General features: G+C 49.1%; 1 long non-coding RNA gene across 2 annotated transcripts; it reads left to right on the top strand.

The window, feature by feature from the left end:
• Nucleotides 1-239: 239 nt before the first annotated feature.
• Nucleotides 240-5,765, top strand: LOC109378405 (uncharacterized). 2 transcript variants are annotated; one of them, XR_002122985.1, is made up of 4 exons: nt 240-301; nt 797-979; nt 1,698-1,778; nt 5,638-5,765. It is a non-coding gene; the product is annotated as an uncharacterized LOC109378405 (long non-coding RNA). The 2 variants fall into 2 exon arrangements; XR_002122984.1 differs by having other exon boundaries at nt 1,698-1,833.
• Nucleotides 5,766-5,778: the final 13 nt, after the last annotated feature.

The following is a 5,778-nucleotide window of genomic DNA, read 5'->3' as shown; positions in this document are numbered from 1 at the left end:
GGCAGAGGGAGGGCAGGTGCAAAGGCCCTGAGGTGAGCATGTGTTTGGCACGTGAGGAAACAAACAGGCCCAGGTGACTGGGAGGAATGAGGAAGGGGTGAGTGGAAGGCCTGGTAGGTAGGCAATGAAGGTCTCTGACGTTTGATTTCCGCGTGAGATGGGGAGTCTGTGGATGGTCTTGAGCAAGGGTGTGACATGACTTTCTCTTGTATTTGAAAAAGATCACTCTGGCTGCTGGGTGGAGAATGGGCGGAAGGGAGACCAAGGGGGAAGCAATCAGGAGGCACCTTCAGTCAGTCAGGTGAGAGACAGTGCTGGATGGGATGGAGGGCAGAGAGAGAGGGCAGTGGCAAGGAGTGGATGGATTCTGGATCTATGTTGAAGGTCAAAGGTCAAGCCAATTGGATTTGCTGATGGAGTGGACTTGGAGTGTGAGAGACCATGAGGAGGCAACGGCGCCTCCAGGGCTTTTGACCTTGGCATTTGCGATGGGGGAACTGTCATTACTGAGATGGGGAAGCTGTGGGTGCAGGCTTGCTAGGAGAGGGGCAGGTATCTGTTTTATTTATTTATTTATTTATTTATTTATTTCAGCTGAGCCATCCTGCTACCTATTGGCAGCTCAGCGGCAGCTCAGGTTGGGCCAGGCATCAAACCGCTGTTGCTCAGAGCTCAAACTCTTGAGCGAGCTCTTAACCAACTGAGCCACTCAGCCGGCAGAGGGGCAGGTATCCGAATATCTGAATGTGTCATAGCCTAAGTGAAGTTTGAGATGTGTATTTCACCAACCCATCAGTTAACAGGTGCGTAAAGGCACAGCTCCACACCAAGAGAAAGCCCAGAGCAAGCCCAGAGGAGGGGTGCCTGATCCAACCTGAGGGCCAGGTGGTATCCAGGCTGAGATCTGAAGATGGGCACGTCGGGCCTGGGGAGGACTTTGACTTGCATCCCTTGTCTTCGTCTCCATTGGCACAGCCAGGTAAGCTGGCTTTCTGGTTTTATTTCAGGCTCTGTAACAAGTTGGCATGTGAGCCGAGCCAAATTATGTAATGTAATGGCTCTAGGCCTCAATTTCACCATTGCAAGGGAATGAATGTTTGTGTCTCCCCCAAAATTCATATGTTGAAATCCTACCCCTCAAGGTGATAGTATTAGGAGGTGGGGCCTTTGGGAGGTAATGAAGTCATGAGGGTGGAGCCCCCATGAATGGGATCGGTGCCCTTATGAAAGAGACCCCGGAGAGCTCCCTCTCCCCTTCTGCCACGTGACGACACAGCGAGAAAATGGCCATGTACGAACCAGGAAGTGGGCTCTCACCAGACACTAAATCTGCCTCCATCTTGATCTTAGATTCCCCAGCCTCTGGGACTGACATAAATTTCTGTTGTTTATAAGCCACTCGGCCTATGGTACTTTGTTAATAGCAGCCTGAACAGCATAAGACACGCATCTGCAAAGGGATGGCCATGTCTACACCAGTGGGACTAACCTTTTGGAGGTGACAGAGTCCTTTGACAATATGATTTAAAACTATGGCTCCATTTCCCCATGCAGGCTTGCGTACACACACACACACACACACACACACACACACGTATGTAATTTCAGAGCCTCTTGGACCCCCGAAACCCATTATGGCCCCTGGTTAATACTTTTCTCTCTCCCCGCTCCTAACCTCAGATCAATCTTCCTTCCAGACTTACCACGCTTCAGGTCAAGACCCTCTAATGTGGCCTCTTCTGCTCAGGCTCCGGTGTTAGACATAAGCCTGTGACCTTGTAAGATGTCTTGTTCTCTTTGAAGGAAACCTTCAAGTTGGCAAACAAAGCCCAGGTGTGTGATAAGCTGGTCTGCGGGTGTGTGTGTGTGTGTGTGTGTGTGTGTGTGTGTGTGTGTGTGTGTGTGTGTGTGTGTGCGCGCGCGCATGCGCGCCTTCCCAGTTCCATAAGTCAACAGCCTTTCACTCCGGGCTGCTAGGTGGGTTGGGCAAAGAGGGAAAAGCCAGCCCCAAATCAAGATGGGGTGAGGGTTTGGTGTTTCCTGGGTAGGAGAAGGCATCAATAGGGATTAACCGACCTACAATGAAACATCAGGTGTTGACATTCTGGCCACTGTGCTCTCTGCCTTTCTCTCTTGGTAATTCTAGTCCTAGGAACAGATTTACACAATTCTCTGGGACCCAAGGATCTTCCCTGCAGGCTATGAACTGGCAGAAAGTTATGGGCACTGGATCTATAAAAGCTTTATTCCCAGCATCCAGCATAAGACTTGGCACAGAGTAGGTATCTGTCTGGGCTTTTGCTGCGTGTGCTGGAAGTACAACTCCAACTGGCTCAAGGAGAAATGAGCCATGTGATTGGCTTACATAACTGAAAATTCTATGGTACAGCTGTAAGCACAGCTGGAGCCAGGTGAACACGTGGTGTCTTCAGGACCTCTCTCTCTATCTCCATCTCTCAGTTGTTTTCTGCTGGGTTGGTTTGACTCGCAGGCACATTTTCTCTCACAGTGTTGGCTGTTGGTGGCTCCAGGCTGAACTTCTGATGCTTAGCAACCCCAGAGGGGAAACAATAAAGCTCTTCTTTGCACCTAGTTGCGGCAAATGTGATGAATTTTCATTGGACAAAGTTGGGTCATGTGCCCCCATGAGCCAATCATTGTGGCCAGAGAAATGGCATGTTCTGATTGGCCAGACCTGCGTCCTAGCTCCTGTGCTCTAGGATTGGGAGTTGAGGATTGGAGATTGGGGGTAGGGTAGGGATGTCACAAGGTTCACCTCACTGGAACTACATAGAGTGAAGGTAGGGGATGGGGTGGTTTCTAGGATGAAAATTGAGGGACTGTTACCAGAAGATGGGGGATGGATGCTGAGCTGGGAAAAAAAAGAGGTGTCACTATAATGCTATAAATGCTGGCATGACAAAAGAACACATACCAGTTGGGTGCTGTTGGAATCAGGAGGGTTCGATCAAGTCCCAGCTCTGCCACCTACACTCAGTGTGACTTTGGCGAGGGCATCGCTGCCTCTCTGGGCCACAGTGTCTCCCTCTGTAAAATGAAGGCGTCTGGAATGGATGATTGCCAGAGTTTTCTTTCCTGTTCATTCAATCATTCATTTTTTTTCTTTCAATCAGTATTCGTTGAGGGCATTGGAGTTAGTCTGAACTGGATGAGAATCCCAGTTCTGATGTTTACTAGCTTTATCAGGCTTGGCTGATGCACCTTCTCAGGTGTGCTCAGCTCCGTCCTTCCCCGGCCACCCAGCGGCACTGGACGCCATCCAGCCTCTGCTCGCCTTCCCCTGCAGGCAGCCTGGGTCAGTTGCTGCAGTCACTTGGCCAGCTCAGCCTGCAGTGACATGGCCTGAGTTGTGGCCCAGTCTTCCAATATCCCCAGCTGTCGTCCAAGTCAGCCTGACCTGACCCTTGGCAGGGGAGGGAGGGCCTCTGATGCCTCCTTTTCCAGACTCAGGTGAAACTGTGTGGAGCTGCCTCCTCTCATAGTTGCCTGGAGGCGGAGGTAACTCAACCCAGAAGTGAGCGGTTGGGCCCAACTGTGAGTAATAGCAGACAGGAGACGGGATGTGCCAGCAGATGAAGTTGTTGCCCTTCATCCCTGCAGTGTTGTGGCTTCTGCAGAGATGCCCTGAGTGATGGAACTCCCAGCAATGTTTTTTTTTTTTTTGGAGATGCTGTGGCCAACCCAGTAGGGCATGTGTTGTATATGTTCTCTCTCCTTCCCTGCCTCCTAGTCCTTTTTCTTTTCCTTCACTTTTGTTGGGCCCCAAGAAAACATTAACATGGAAGTTTTGCCTTGGGCTCTGTTTTCCAGGGAACCTAGCCTGAGAGCTGTGTGGCCTTGGGCAATTTACTTAATCTCTCTAAGCTTCAGATCTCTCCTATGTAAAAAGGAGATAATAATAGAGCATCTCTTATAGGATTGTTGTGGCATTTAATAAGACAGCACAGACAAGGTACTTGGCTCAATAAATGGTATCTTTCATTAGTACCACTACTGTGAACCAGGCGCTAAACTGTATCATGTGAAAACATGTATTCAACGTTGAATTCCATGGATATTTATTGAGTGTTAACTCTGTTTCAGGTTCTGTGCTACTCTCTGCTCCCAAGGAGCTCACAGTCTAGAAAGTGAGTCAGAGAAGTAATTGGACAATTATACTACAGAGTTGTCAGTGCTTTAGAGGTGGGTAGAAGACTCAGAGGCCGCAGCATGGTGGTCAGGAATGTAGTCAGGGGTGGCTTCTCAGGGGAGTTGACCTTACAGCTAAGATCTGTAGTTGTTACAGATGATGGGTAGGTGGCGGGCAAAGTGTTAAGACAGAGAGCACGGTATGGGAAAAGACCTGCTACTGAGGGAAACCATTTCGAAGATCATATTGGCTTTCACCATTAAGAAGCAGGTAACTTATAGAGAAACAAAATGGATAAATATGCACTGACCAAAATGCACACGTATGGCCTTTGCCAAAGGAGCATGTGGGTCCTAGAGTTATCCTGTCCAATGTGGTAGCCATAGCACATATGGCTATTTAGATTTACATTGATTAAAATTAAATTTACAGTTCAATTCCTCAGTCACACTGGCCACATTTCAAATGCTCCATAGTCATCTATGGCTAATGTTACAGTGCAGATATAAAACACCTCCATCATTGCAGAAAGTTCTATTAGACAGAGCTGCCAGAGAGTCTGAGAACAGGCAGCAAAATCAGGACAGACTTCTTGGAGGAGGGGGCAGAAGATGGCAGAGAAAGGGTTTTGGGAAAGTCCCTGGATGGCAGTGTCCTCTCTCCTTAAGAAGAGAAAAGCCAAGGCTAGGAGTGGAGGTGGGATTTGGCTCTGGAAACAGTGTACAACCTGACACCTCTTTGGTCAGGGTATAATCTGGGTATGCTCTGGCTGGCAGCCTGTCACCTGGGAGGGACAACACAGGAATGCAGGGGAAACCAGCTAAGGTGGGGCTGAACTAGGAAGCTCCACCTCTTCTGGGGCCAGGAGGATTCTGGGAGTTGTAGTTTGGCAGCCCTCAAAGCTTGACCAGGGTAGAAGAGTTGAAACTGGGCCTGGGATGGGCATCTTTGGGGACGTAGAGTTGCAGGGCTGGGGGCTGGTCAGATCCGGGGACATACCTGGGTTTGGGGTTTCTGCAGGGAATGGAAGAAGGAGGGCTATCTTCTCCCCTTCCATGTTTAAATTCTGGGGTAGAGAGGAGGTGCCAAGGTGAAGGACTAAGTTGGATGCGGAGCTGAGAGACATGGAACATTCAGTTAAACAGAACTGTCAGACCACACACATTCTGATTGATCGAGATTTGCCCAGGGGAGACAGAAAGTTCCCATAAGGTTGCAGAGGAGAGGTAGCAGATGGTACTCTATCAGCTTTTGGTCATTCATGCATTTAACCAGGTATTTTTTGAGTTCAATATTTATTGAGTGCTTACTATGTGCCAAGCCCTGCTCTAGGCACTGGGAATCCAGGAGCTCTACAGAGGGCAGCAAACAATACACAATGATCTCCCTTTGCTTGAATAATATGTCTTGGAAGAGCCTGGCTTAAAGGTGGACTTTGAGGGATTCTAACTTTTCAATCCCCCCATTCTCTGTCTCCTATCACACAGACTTCCTGGAAGTGGAAGTCGTATTCAAACGCCACGGAGTTGGATCCTATTGATGACCATGCTCAGGACATCCAGATGAGAAAGGACAATCTCCTACGACGTAAATCCTCATGGGGCCTCAAGCTCACCATTTCTGGGTTC

This window comes from Hipposideros armiger, unplaced genomic scaffold (assembly GCF_001890085.2).
Source record: "Hipposideros armiger isolate ML-2016 unplaced genomic scaffold, ASM189008v1 scaffold_1954, whole genome shotgun sequence".
Taxonomy (NCBI): Eukaryota; Metazoa; Chordata; class Mammalia; order Chiroptera; family Hipposideridae; genus Hipposideros; species Hipposideros armiger.
The sequence above is the reverse complement of the archived record's forward strand: the minus strand, read 5'-3'. Positions and strand labels throughout refer to the sequence as shown.